Here is a 14,834-nt window from a genome sequence, read left to right as displayed (position 1 = left end):
TCCTTTCTCCTTTGTTTGGATCTGACTTTCTGATCTATGTCATTTTCTTTCTCTGAAGAACTTTTTAAAAACAGTTTTTACTAGGCAGGTCCACTAGTGACAAATTCCCTCAGTTTTTGTTTATCTGAGAAAGTATTTCTCCTTCACTTTTGAAGGATAATTTCACTGAATGCTTTCTAGATTCATTTTTTTTTCTTTCACCACTAAATATTTCACTTCCTGGCTTCTGAGAAGTCAAATGTACTTCTTACCCTTGTTTTCTATAAGTAAGGTGTTTTCTTCCCCCCTCTGACTTCTTTCCTAATTTTCTCTTTGCGTTTGATTTTCTGTAGTTTGAATACAGTATGTTTAGGTGTGGAGTTTTCGGGTATTTATCTTACTTGTTGTGCTCTGAGCTTCTTGGATATATCATTTGGTGTCTTTGATTTGGAAGACATTGATTTTGGAAGATTCTCAGCAGTTATTCCTTCAAATAGTTCTCTTTTGTCTCATTCTTCTTCTGGTATTTCAGTGACACCTTTTGTAATTGTCCCATGGTTCTTGGATATTCTTTTCTCCTTTTTAAAATTCATTTTTCTGTTTGCATTTTAGTTTGGAAAATTTCTCTGACATATCTTTAAACTCACTGATTGCTTCCTTGGCCGTGTCCAGTCTACTGATGAGTCCATTAAAAGTATTATTCATTTTTGTTCTGGTGTTTTTGATTGTTATCATTTCCTTTTAATTTTTCCTGAAAGTTGTATATTCTTTCATTAGTCATCTGTTCTTGCATGTGGTCTCCCTTTTCCATTCGAGCGCTTATGATAGTAATGATAGTTGTTATCTGAAATTATTCCTGGTAATCCCCAAATCTGTGACCAGTCTAAGTCTTGTTCTGATGCTGGCTTAATCTGCTCAGTGTTTTCCCTTGCCTTTTAGCATACTTTTTACTGCTTTTTAAAAGCCAGGTAGGACATATTGGATAATAGAAACAGAGGCCCGTAGTGTAAGGTTTCATGTTAATTTGGGTAGGAGTTAGGCTGTGTTTAATGTTAAATGTGTATATGCCAGAGACTTCAGTTTCCTCTAGTTTCTTTATTTTTTAAAATTTTCTCCCCCATTATCTTTGAGTTTCCCTAAGAAGTCTTTTTTAAATAGTATCTGTTTCTTGCAACTCTTTCTGTTGTAATCTGCTGTTATTGTATTGGCACTTTGGTGACATGGTGGTAGAATGTGGGGAAGGCGAAGTGTTTTATGATCTTAGAACCAGATGTTAGTCTTTTGGTGGGCCTGAGCCCTGGACTGCAATCTTCAGAAGTATTTCTTAGACCTCCCCCCACCCCTTCTTCCTTTTAGGTGAAACAAAGCTAGAGGTATGCAGATGACACCACCCTTATGGCAGAAAGTAAAGTAGAACTAAAGAGTCTCTTGATGAAAGTGAAAGAGGAGAGTGAAAAAGTTGGCTTAAAGCTCAACATTCAGAAAACTAAGATCATGGCATCTGGTCCAATCAATTCATGGCAAATAGATGGGGAAACAGTGGCCGAATTTATTTTTTGGGGTCAAAATCACTGCAGATGGTGATTGCAGCCATGAAATTAAAAGATGCTTACTCCTTGAAAGGAAAGTTATGACCAACCTAGACAGCATATTAAAAAGCAGAGACATTAGTTTGCCAACAAAGGTCCATCTAGTCAAGGCTATGGTTTTTCCAGTAGTCGTGTATGGATGTGAGAGTTGGACTATAAAGAAAGCTGAGTGCCAAAGAATTGATGCTTTTGAACTGTGGTGTTGAAAACTCTTGAGAGTCCCTTGGACTGCAAGGAGATCCAACCAGTCCATCCTAAAGGAGATCAGTCCTAGGTGTTCATTGGAAGGACTGATGTTGAAGCTGAAACTCCAATACTTTGGCCACCTGATGAGAACAGCTGACTCATTGGAAAAGACCCTGATGCTGGGAAAGATTGAGGGCAGGAGGAGAAGGGGACGACAGAGGATGAGATGGTTGGATGGCATCACCGACTCAGTGGACATGGGTTTGGGTGAACTCTGGGAGTTGATGATGGACAGGGAGGTCTGGTGTGCTGCAGTCCATGGGGTTGCAAAGAGTGGGACATGACTGAGTAACTGAATTGAACTGAGGCTAGAGGAGTCTGTATTTGGCTAATTCCCCCTCTCCCAAGACAATATAAAAGGCTTGGGTAAATTTTCCCTTGTAATGTTGGCCTTTGTTAAGGAGAACCTTCTAGGCTTATTTTAAAACTATTACCTTTCCCATGGGTGCATTTCAAAATGGTTACTTCTCTCTTCCTCTTACCCAAGAGGGGAGGAGATTGTTGTTGGATCTTTACACTCAGAACTTGGTAAGGTGTTCCTGGAGGTAAAGCCATTAGAATATAGAGGCTTTCCTAATATTGGGCCTCCAAGAGTTCTTATGCATAATCCTTTATCAAAATTACAATTTAAATTTTCTTACTAGTGTTTTACTTCAACACCTTCTGTTCCAGGTAAGCTGATCTTGGATGTGATTCTCTGCATTTGGCTGTCTCTCCCGATTTCAGTAGTTCAGTTTGCCCTGTGTCCTCAATTCTCTGATAAGTCTAATATAAGTTGTTGATTGGCAGTTTATTTGGATTTTTTCTTATTGTAAGGATAGGAATGACAATACCCAAGCACTTTATGTATTGGAGCTAAAACCTAAAGTTTTATATTTGTATTTTCAAATTGGAAACACATTGTCCAGTTTTAAAATTATGTTCAACAAGAGGCTTTTAACTTCTGTATGAGCCATTTGCTTAGCTAAATGACTCATTCTCAGTTATTTTCATCCCTTTGAATCTCCGATCTGTGTATTTTAAAAGTGCTTAGTAAGAACTTTTTCAGAGCCAAAGATTTGTAAAAGTTAAGAACTTCATGTTGTTCTAGAAAATTCCCAATAACTTCATCCTAAATTAACTAGAATTTTTTATTTTTTGCACCCACTCCCACCTCAGCACTGTTTTTTGTTTTATCAGATACCTTCTATAAACCATGCTAAAGTAGTTTCATGGATTATTTTCTTTAACCTTCATTTGTTGTTTCGTCACCCCACTTGTTTTTGAAGAAGTAACTCAGTTTTTGAAAGCATCTTGAAATCTTTGGGACTAAGCATTGGTTAAATTTGAAAAACTAATGAGAATAAATGACCAACTTTTATGCTGTGAATGGTCTATTTTCAATTAACCTTGAAGAATGTATTACTTATGAACTATACATCTTGGTGATTTTAGCTTAATAGGATTACTTCCAGAGTCTGCCTGATAGAGGACAGTTTGGCTAAAATGTATTATTTAAGCAACTGAGAAAGCACTGGGTGTGCTTTTAAATCTTATAATTTGATTACTTGCTAAAAAATTACATTTTGGGAGGTTTCAGTTCTTATCCTTAAACAGTTGTAACCAACTTTGAGTGGTTGACATTGTAAAATGCATTAACCTTGCACCCCTTCTTAGGTTTCATTTTAAGTTTTATTTTTCTCATTGAATCTACTGTGAGGAGTAGCCGTTAAACCAAGAAACAAGTAAGCTGCATGGTATTTAAGATTGCTCATTAATTGGCAGATACATATTATGTTTACTTTAAGAAATATTTTCCTCTTTTTTAATTTTCCTAATTGTTTGAAATGAACATTTACCTTGGGAATAAATTTTTAACTAATTTTTTAAAGAAGGAGAATTAAAATATAAATATTATGAATGTTATGTTAATATATTAAATAAGTTCAGTTCAGTCGTTCAGTTGTGTCTGACTTTTTGTGACCCTATGGATTGCAGCATGCCAGTCCCCCCTGTCCATCACCAACTCCCAGAGCTTGCTCAAACTCGTGTCCATTGAGTCGGTGATGCCATCCAACCATCTCATCCTCTGTTGTCCCCTTCTCCTGCCTTCAATCTTTGCCAGCATCAAGGTCTTCTCAGATGAGTCAGTTCTTTGCATCAGGTGACCAAAGTATTGGAGTTTCAGCTTCAACATCAGTCCTTCCACTGAATATTCAGGACTGATTTGCTTAAGGATTGACTGGTTTGATCTCCTTGCAGTCCAAGGGACTCTCAAGAGTCTTCACCAGCACCACAGTTCAAAAGCATCAAGTCTTCGTGCTCAGCTTTCTTTATAGTCCAACTCTCACATCCATACATGACTACTGGAAAAAACATAGCCTTGACTAGATGGACCTTTGTTGGCAAAGTAATGTCTCTGCTTTTTAATATGCTGTCTAGGTTGATCATACCTTTCCTTCCAAGGAGTAAGTGTCTTTTAATTTCATGGCTGCAGTCACCATCTGCAGTGATTTTGGAGCCCAAAAATAAAGTTTGTTTTAAAAATGATGAGGCAGTGCTATATTGAAATAACTTGGTTAAAAATAATTATTTTTGCTATGTGATAATCAGTTAGCTTTGGTCCTCCATTTTAAGGTAAGATCTGCTTGTTTGGCATGTTCTGAACTAGAGGCAGAAACTTCTCCCTAGGCTTTTTCCTCAGAGACATTACTTATAAAGAAAGAGGACTGTCAGGGGAAAGTGGAGAAAGAATAGAAGGTCTTCAGTAGTGGCTCGGCAGGTGTAGTGCCCCATGCAGGTTCCACCTACTCACAGCACTTTGGTGGGTGGTATCAGAATTGCTGCTCCTGAAATTTTTTAAAAGCTCTTGATATATTAAAATACTATCTTAGAAGAAACCAGGAAGAATGAACACTGTGTGTCAGTATTGTAGTCTTTACAAAAAAGCTTCCATGTGGTAACAATTGAAAGGAAGATAATGGTCCACCTTCAGCAGATGAGTATTTGAATTGAGGCCCTGATGGCAGAGACCTGACTTCAGTTCCCTCTTTTGGTTCTGATCTTGCTGGTCTACTCTCCTGACTGGAATGCAGCTATCCTTGTAAAATGCCCCTTTATGTACCACAGCATTCAGGACCACAGCACCGTACAGATTGCCTTCCTGTCTCCAGAGACTCTCAGGATCAGACCCATGATTCCTGACATCTTTTACTTTTTGTTACCACCAAAATTCACTGGTCATCCATTACCCAGAACCCTTGTCTCTGTACTGATCTGTATATCCCTCAATTGCATCCTGTTTTCTCCCTCAACTCTCCCACCATCCCCTAGAGCTCCCCCAACTGCTGTTACTACTTTCTCTGATGGCCTCAATCTTGCCCCGGCCTCACAGTGTAATTTGACTTTCTGCCTCTAGGATTCTCTGCTGATGCCTGAGGTAGCCTCCTTTGTCATATTCTGCTACCTCTGTCTACTACCTGGTAACCATACTGCCTGCCTTTGAGCTCCTTGAGTACAGTGAGTCCTTCCCTCTTCAAATTTTTGCCCATGCTGCTGCTTCACACGCAGCAGTTTTTCCACTCTTTGCTTGACTGACTCTGTACATTCTGATCTGGATTTCATTGTGCTAATCTCTGTCGGTCCCTATTTCTTTCCTCTTGACACTTACTTAAATTTGCACTTGTATATTCATTTACTAAACCTTTTTCATTGATTCTAAGTGTACATTTCCGCCCCCCCTTCTGAAATTGGGACACATCTTACCTTGGATGCCCTGATTGATTTCTGAATGGTAAATAAAATAATGATTTATCTTACAGTCAATTAATTGTAAATAAAATAATGGTTTATCTTACAGTCAGTTAATTGTGATAATCAATAAAATACTGTGCTTTTGCTGATCTGTTCCCCCTAGTTGATTGTGAGCTCTGAAGGACTCATAGTAGGAACCAGTGCCCATTACCATACGTGACACCTACTAGGCACTCCATAATTAATGCTGGGATGAATATCATTATCTGGAGATGATGGCCCAATACATCTGAAAATGAATCAGCCAGTATATGCATGTAAATTTTTAATTCAGCTTTTGTGCTTGAATTTTAATCTTTGTAGATTGCCTTATTCTGGAATTGGAGATATTTAGATGTGTCTATTTTGTTCCCCTGTTTATGTAACTTGTCACATTATTGATATATGTACATTCTTATTTAAGAATATTTACTCACCATGTATGGAAAATGAATCCACATCAGCTTTTATCAGGTATCAGCAGTTGCCTTTCGTTAGGGGAAAGAATGAGGAAGGTACCAAAGAGTAGCAGATTTGTAAGCTTTAGACAGTTCTGAGTGCTTTTTCATTTTACTTCATCCTTTAAGGAGTGCAGTCACTTGGCATACCTACTTTCGTTTTTAAGGGAAAGAACAGCGAACAGGCAGTGTGAGTTACTAGAGTGCTTTAGGCCAACTCCTTGACAGGGTTCACAGGTAGAGGGAAGGTATGGCTCTCAGTCCTTTGCGTTTTCAGAATCCTGCTACTGGGAACAGCAGTTGAGTCAACCTGACATGATGAGTAGTTTGCCTTTAGTTGTAACGTTGGGCAACTTGGTTGTGAAAATGTCTGCTATGATAAGTCCTTCTCAGTCTCTCACATGCACTTCTGAGTCCTGCAGATCATATTTGCATCTCTCCCCATGCTCTTGTACCTAGTCCCTGTGTCCTGTGTGATGCAAAAGGAGGACAAGTTGAATAAGAAAGAGGAAGAACTCAAAGTTGCCCAAACCAATGGTGCCATTGTAGAGATGCCCTTAGAGGAAATTGAAATCAGGAAGTTCAGGTATGGCCTTGAAGAACACGGCAAGGTGAAAATGGTGGGAGTGGAGGCTTGCTGTGAACCTATACCATCTGCATCTTCAAGTCTGTCTTTTGAGGTGGCTTTCGTGCTGATCCAGTGGTACATCTAGGGATTCAGCCTGAATGCGGTTTACACTTGCAAACGAGACCTCTGCCACATCAGGTGGATTGCTTCCTCTCTTGCCCCACAGAGAAAAACATCTTCATCTACTTCATGTTGCTGGTTTTTTATGTCTCTTGCCTTGGATATCATCGATCTCTTCTCTGTCTTAACTCAAGAGCATTAAAGACCATGTGAAGGATCCAGAGAGTGAGCCTTTCATCTGGTCTGCCAAGCCCCTCCAGTGGCTCCTCAACCACTATTCCTCTTTCCACCATGTTTCCTCACAGGCACAAACTGGTTCCCAGAGACAGAAACAGTTCTTTCTGCTACAGTTACAGCAAACAAGGAAGTGAGCAAAACCTTGCTAATTACAGCGCATAGCAAGTTTGAATGGGACAGGCAGGAAGCACTGTCTCTAACATACATAAACTTCTGATTACCCTGATAACAAGCATAACTCCAAAAAATATCTAGCTACTGGACACTGGCCATTGTAGACAAGCAGCCGTTCTGCAGAGCTAGCAGACATGCCAGCAGTATAAATTACCTAGAGATCTAGACAGATGGTTGAAAGCATTACAGTTCTGCTCACTTGTTAAAGAAAAGGAAGGTGCAATAGACAATGTACTTCTGTTTCAGTGAAGGTGGTACTCACTGACCTCATTGACAAAGCTTAGCAGATACAAAGGCATTAGACTGGTTCTTTAGAGATGTTGGGGATAGGAGGATGGAAAGAGGGGAATTAACAGAGGTACATGTTGGTATTTAAAGTCATTGACTCAAAGAACTTGCATTTTTATAAGTAAAAGTTGTACTAGGTGATGCATAAGTAAGGCCTTTTTCTCCCCATTTCCCCTAGAATGGTTCAGTGTACGTGAAACTGATAGATATTTGCCACGTATTGGTATAAACAGATGCCGTATAAACTCATGAACATAGATTTTAAAATAATGCACACAGGGTTCAAACGAGCTTTTCTCGTGGATTTTTTTGGTAAGGGTCAAAATTATATTTACATTACATAATTTCTACCGTAAAAGTAAAGCACTGGTTTTCCTTAACTACCCCCAACCTGCAGCGTATCCTATTGTAGATACTAGTTCTGTTTATTATAATATTTTCTCTTTTGTAGAAAGATGTCACAAATGATTTCCTTTTTCTGAAATGTAATCATTGATGCTTGAATGATAGAATTTTAGTACTGTAAACAACACTCATTAATGTGAGAAACTTAAAAGAAATGCTTATAGCTGGACTATTAAGTGTTCTTACATGAATTTTGCAATAACTGATAGTTCTTGCCTTCATCCAACTTAATAAACAGTATTTTGGAACTTATATTCTTTTGAGTTTGGCAGTCTGTCTTTTGGGGTGACCAGCATTTTTTATATTTGTACTAAGATTTTATTTGGCATCCAAGAGAGGTTGAAAGATGTTTGAGTATGTTCATTGTAACTAATTTGTTTGAAATATATACCACAGAAATGCTGCAGTCCATGAATCACGAAGAGTCGGACATGACTGAGCAACTGAACCGAACTGATAGATGATTGGTGAAAACACTGAATTTAGTGCATTATTCTTGCATGACAGCTACATAAGAAGTTTCATACAATGAAAAACCCTAATTTTGTTTAACACTTCACACTGAACTATTGTCATGTTCAGCTTTACTGCACGCAGTGTAGACCTAGCCCATCATATGTTCTACAGTGTTCTTTGTTCAATAAAGTGTTAAGAGAGCAATCTACATGCCTGCTTTCTTTGAGAGCTTCTAGCTGCACTGATCTTTTTGAATTCTTCCTTGGTACATCTTCATTTAAGCAAAATAGGCTAGAACAGATTCTTTGAAATGGAATTGTGGAGACTGTGTTAGAGAAGGTTTTAGTATTTGTTTTTTTAATTATATGTATCAGCATCATACATATACTTACTACTTTCAGATGTGCAAAAATTGTAGCTTGTTTTTCTTTTAACTGATCTACTTTTCGTCAGAAGCTTCCTCCTACCTGACAGGGCACCAGGGGAAGGCAGAGATGGGGACAGCATTAAACTTGCCAATCCATCTGACTGCATCTTGCTCTGATGGTCTCATTTGGAAAACCCATTCACTTGGTTCAGTCAAGAGTCTTTCAGATTTCCTTCTCACAGACTTCTTGAGGAAGAATCCCTATCATGTTCTAATGGGGTGTGTGCTTCTGTGGGAGACTGTAAAACTTATGAAACCTTGGAATCAGATTGGACATTGCCACCCTCACTTCCTCTTTCGCATTCATTTTCATATATATTGCTGACTTGATTTTCTTTAAATTTTTCTCTTGAGATAGTTATAGATTCACATGAATTTTAGATTCAATTATAAGAAATAATAGATTCTATATATCCTTCAAATAATTTCTCCTAATAGTAGTATCTTACATAATTATAGCAGAACATCATAACCAGAAAACTGACATTGATATAATCCATCAATTGTATTCAGATTTCACCAATTTTACTTGCACTAGTGTGTATGTGGTGTGTGTGCTTGTGTGTATATGTAGTTCTGACACTTGTGTAAACTCGTGTGGCCACCACAGTCAAGATAGAGGACAGTTTTTTTTAACCAGGATTCTTTATGCAATCTTTTTTTTTTAATGCAATCTTTTTTTTTTATGCAATCTTTTTATAGACACAGCTACATCCCGACGTAGCTACATCCCTCTTTTACCCTCTACCCATCCCCTGGCAACCACTAATATGTTCATCTCTATAATTTTGTCATTTCAAGAATGCTATTTAAATGGAATGATATAGTATATAACTTTTTTAGATTGGCCTTTTTCACTCAGCATGACTTCTTGAGAACCATCCAGGTTTTTTGTGTGAACCAATCATTTGTTCTTTTTTATTGCTGAGTAGTATTCCATAGAGTGGGAGGTATCATGGTTTATTAACCTATTGAAGGACCTTCAGGTTTTTTCTAGTTTTTGGCTATTACAAATAAAATTGCTATGAAGAATCATGCACAGGTTTCTTGTGAACCTGACCTTTCATTTCCCTGGAATAAATGCTGAAAAGGATAGTTGCTGAGTTATATGCTAAATGAGCGTATAGTTTTGTGAGAAACTACTGGTGTACTCTTTTTTCCAGTGTTTCTCTTCCCATCAGCAATGTATGACTGATCTCATTCTCCATATGCTCACCAACCTTTGGTATTATTACTATTTTTTTTTATTACTATTTTTTATTTAGCCATTCTAATAGGTATATAGGTGATCTCGTAGTTTAAATTTGCATTTCTGTAATGGCTAGTCATGTTGAACATCTTTTCACGTGCTTGTTTGATATCTCTGTATTCTCTTCAGTGAAATATCTGTGTCATTCGTCCATTTTCTAGTTGAATGTTTTATTACTGTTGAATTTAAGGAGTTTTTGAAATATATATATATTCTTGATTAAAATCCATGTTGGATATGTTTGAAAATATTTTTTCCCAGCTTGTAGCTTGTCTTTTCATTGCTTAATCAGGTCTTTCACAGAGCAGAATGTTTTAATTTTGATGCAGTAATTTAATAATTTTTCCTTTTATAGATTGTAGTTTTGGTGGTAAGTCTAAAAACTTTTTGTCTAGTCATTAATCCTAAAGATTTTCTCCTTTGTCTGCATCTAAAATTTTATAAATTTGCATTTTACACTTAAGTCCATGATCTGTTTTGAGTTAATTTTTATATAGGTTGCTTGAGATGTAGGTTGAGGCTTTTTGTTTTTTGGCCTATGGATGACCAGTTGCTATAGCACTACTTGTTGAACAGTCTCTCCTCCTTTCACTGAATTTCTTTTGCAGGCAAAAATCAGTTGAGCATATTTGTGTGGCTCTATTTCTGGATTCTCTGAGCCGTCCCATTGATCGAGTGTTTATCCTTCTGCCAGTGTCATGCTGTCTTGACTACTGTTATGTGGCTCTGTAGCAAGCCTCACCATCAGATATAGTGATTCCTCCCACCTTATTCTCCTTTTTCAAAATTTCTTTAGCTATTCCAGGTCATGTGCCTTTCAGTTTCTGTTTTAGAATAAGCTTTCCTGTAGCTATAGAACACTTGCTGGCATTTTGATAGGAATTACTTTAAATTTATATATCCATTTGGGAAGGATTGGCATCTTGTTGATTCTTACAATACATGAGTACAGTGTGTTTCTCTATTTAGGTTCTCTTCAATTTTTTTCATTAACATTTTATAATTTTCAGGATACAGATGCTATAGATATTTTGTTAGGTTTATATTTCATTTCCTTGGAGCAATTGTAAATCTTATGTTGCTTCTAATTTCTGTCTCCACATTTTTGTAGTTTGTGTATAGAAATGTAATTAATTTTTGTGTGTTTATCTTGTATTCTACAGTCTCACAAGACTCATAGTTCTAGGAGTTTGTTGGTTGATTCCTTGGAATTTTATATGTAGACCATCATGTCATCTATAAATAGTGTCTATTTCATTCCTTTGTTTACACTCTGTTTGCTTTTTATTTCTTTTTTGTGGCTTATTACTCTGATTAGAACTTATAATACTGTGTTAAGTTGCAGTGATTGAGCAGACACTCTTGTCTTTTTTGCGATCTTAGGGGAAAAGCATTGTCTTTCACCATTAAATATGTTAGCTGCAGAGTTTTATGGATGATGTTTATCAAGTTAAGGAAATTACCTTCTATTAGCTTACCAGAGTTTCTTTTATTTTTTAAGTCATGAATGGATGCTGGATTTTGTCAGATTCTTCTATTATGTGATTTTTGTTCTTTACCCTGTTGATAATATTTTCAAATGTCAAATCAGTCTTGAATATCTGGAATAAATCCAACTTGGTCATGGTGCATAGTTCTTTTCATATATTGCTGGATTTGATTTGCTAATATTTTGAGTTCATGAGCTGTATCAGTCGGTAGTTTTCATTTTTTGTGTTATCAGGGTTTGGTATCCACATAGCAGTAACTTCATAAAATGAGTTGGGAAGCGTTTCTTCCTCTTCTGATTTCTGGAAGAGGTTATATAAAATTGATGCTGATTCGTCTTCAAATGTTTGGTAGAATTCTTCAGTGAACCCATCAGAGCCTGAAGATTTATTAGAAACTCTAAAGTTATAAATTCACTGTATTTAATAATTATCTGACTATTGTTTATTTCATCTTGGTTAAGTTTTGGTAGCTTGTGATTTTCAAGGAATTGGCCCATTTTTTTTTCTAAGTTGTCAAATTTATGAGTGTGAAGTTTGTGGTACTTCTTACTATCCTTTTAATGGCTACAGAATTATAGGCATCTCCCCTATTTCATTCCTGATATTGATAATTTTTGTCTTCTCTCTTTTTAAAAATCTTTTATCAGTCTTGGTAGATGTTAATCAACTTTACCAATTTTGGGGGGAAACAGATTTTACTTCATTGATTTTTTTTCCCTCAATTGTTTTCTTATTTGAAACGTCATTGATTTCTGATTTTATCTTTATCATTTCCTTCCGTCTTGCTTTGGGTTTGTTTTCGTTTTCTAGTGTTGAGGTAAGCATTTAGGTTATTGATTTGAGACCTTTCTTCTTTAATATATGCAGTTAGTGCTATACATTTCTTTCTTAGCATTGCTTTAGCTGCATCCCACATATTTTGATATAATATGTTTTTATTAAGGGCCTTCTCTGGTGGCTCAGACCTTAAAGAATCTGCTTGCAATCCCAGAGACCTGGATTCGATCCCTGGGTTGAGAAGATCCCCTGGAGAAGGGAATGGCTACCCACTCCAGTATTCTTTGGAGAACTCCATGGACAAAGGAGCCTGGTGGGCTATAGTCCATGGGGTCGCGAAGAGCGGACACGACTGAGCGACTAACACACACACACACATTTTCACCAAGATGTTTGCCTCTCCGTCAGCTTTCCTAGAAAAGGGCTCTGCTGAAAGCTTTCCGGGAGTTCAGGATTTTTAAGGCATGACCCACCCATCTCCATGCATGGTCCTGCAGTAAAACCGTTCTCTGTTCCAAAGTCCAACGCTTTGGTATTATTTGGCCACACTGCACGTGGGGTGCATGCACTTACTTGCATATGGTAACTGTTGACCATCCTGTAGGAGGAGCAGGAGAGGCAGGCGTGCCTTGTCACTGCTCCCCACGTGGCCTCCACTGACACTACCCTGGCAGGGGATTGGGCCTGCTTCCCAGTCTGCCTTTGCTGGTATGAATGGAGTCACAATTTTCACTGTTAAGTCTGGCTGAAGTAGAGTGGTTATTGTTTAAGTTTTCCATTTTGGTAGGCTGGTCCTTTATTGGGCTTTAAGCTCAAGAGAGAGCAAGCTTTGGTTGGGGCTATTTCTTGTCTGTGTCACAGGCATTTTAGGGTTGCTTGTTGAAGTAGTTTTATTGGAGTTGCTTTAAAATCCTTGTCAGATAATTCCAACATTTATTTCATCTTGGTGTAAGTCTCTTGTCTTCTCATTCAAATTGTGACTCTAAAGGTCCTTGGTATGATGAGTGAATTTTGTTTCTATCCTGGTCAATTTGTATGAGGCTCTGGATCCTTTTTGATTTATTTTGTTGAGCAGGTAGCCTTCCTGTAGCAGGATAGTGTGAGGGTTGGGGGTGTATGTTCAGTTTCTTGCTAGGCCTCCTTGATCCCACCTCTGCAGAAGTCTTGCTTTTACTCCCACTGCCTCCTTGCAGGTGGATGGAGCAGATGTTCAGCTCCTCACTTGGCCTTGCTAAGACCTTTCCAGCAAAGAAAGTGAAAGTGAAGTCATTCAGTTATGTCCAACTCTTTGCGACCCCATGGACTGTAGCCCACCAGGCTCTTCCATCCATGGAATTTTCTAGGCAAGAGTACTGGAGTGGGTTGCCATTTCCTTCTCCAGGGGATCTTCCTGACCCAAGGATTAAAGCCGGGTCTCCTGGATTGCAGGCAGACGCTTTACCATTTGAGCCACCAGGGAATCCCAGCAAAAGTGGACCACTCATTCACCCTTCCTTATTATCTCTGCTTTGTCCTGAAGACACTACCCTGGCAGGGGCACCAGAGTACTGTTGCCTGCTTCTGCCTAGGGGAAGAGAGAAGATCAGCTTGAGAACTGGACCCACCAGCACCACAGAGGGGTGAATGGCGCACTCCCTGATTCTGCCGGGCTGGGGATGGAAGATTAGGTCCCTGCTTCCTTATGTGTGTGTGTGTAAGAGTGTCTACCCACTTAGCCCCACTGAAACCTCAGTGGGGTAGTGGTGCAGTTTTTCATGTTTGCTTGAGCAGGGTGAGTATTGCCTTGAAGGATTTTTCTGTTGTTAGCTCATCCTTTTTTTGATCTTTTAGCGGCGGGAACGGGCTATTCTTAGCACTTTTTTATATTCGACTCTTGTCGGTTCCAGGTCACAGGCTTCTCTGGCACCCTGGTGAGGATACATGGGAAACAATGAGGGACCCCAGGAGACTGAGTGCTGAGGTGTTCCTTAGGTCCCCAAGTCTTCAGGCAGTCGTCCTCCTCCTTTCCATCCTGTCTTCTATCTTTGTGTATTATGTACAGGGGTCTTTAGTTTTAAGAGGAGGCACCTGGGAGAAATGAGGCTACTCCATCTTTACCAACTAGAATTTTCCATTTGTGTATGTGAAAATTCTGTAAACGTCCATTTTATGATAATGAACATCAGTTCATCCTTCAAATATACAATGTATCTGGCACTGTGATTGAGACTTAGTCTTTACCTTCAGAGATCTCAGTTTTTTACAGTTTCAAAGTCCTTTGAAATAGATTTTAATTTGCCCCATAGCACTCAGGTAGAAATATAATTATTTTAGAAATAAAACTAAATCTAGCTCGTCACCTGGCTTGTTGGTATTACTAGCCCTCCTTTACTTCCTGTGGACTAATACAAGCCTCCTTTGGTTTATGACATACCAGACAAATGGGGAAAGGGGCGTTGTCCTTAGTGCTTTGTCATTACCATGGTTACTGTTGCTTGTTACTCAGGTTACCATTAGACATTTTGCCAGGAGCTGCCCTCCAGTGGGCATTGTTTCCCTGGCCCCACCTCTCCAGGCTGTGGTGCTTAGTGGGCAGACTGGAGGGGTCTCTCCAAGCACCA

General features: G+C 38.5%; 1 protein-coding gene and 1 pseudogene across 3 annotated transcripts in view; both read left to right on the top strand.

The window, feature by feature from the left end:
• Positions 1-14,834, top strand: part of CDKL5 (cyclin dependent kinase like 5) — a 174,211-nt gene that overhangs the window by 72,272 nt on the left and 87,105 nt on the right. The gene's annotated exons all lie outside the window — the stretch shown is intronic.
• LOC122689378 lies at positions 1,200-8,220 on the top strand (annotated as a pseudogene).

Source organism: Cervus elaphus, chromosome X (assembly GCF_910594005.1).
Source record: "Cervus elaphus chromosome X, mCerEla1.1, whole genome shotgun sequence".
NCBI lineage: Eukaryota > Metazoa > Chordata > Mammalia > Artiodactyla > Cervidae > Cervus > Cervus elaphus.
Note: the sequence above shows the minus strand (reverse complement) of the source record. Positions and strands in the feature narration are given on the sequence as shown.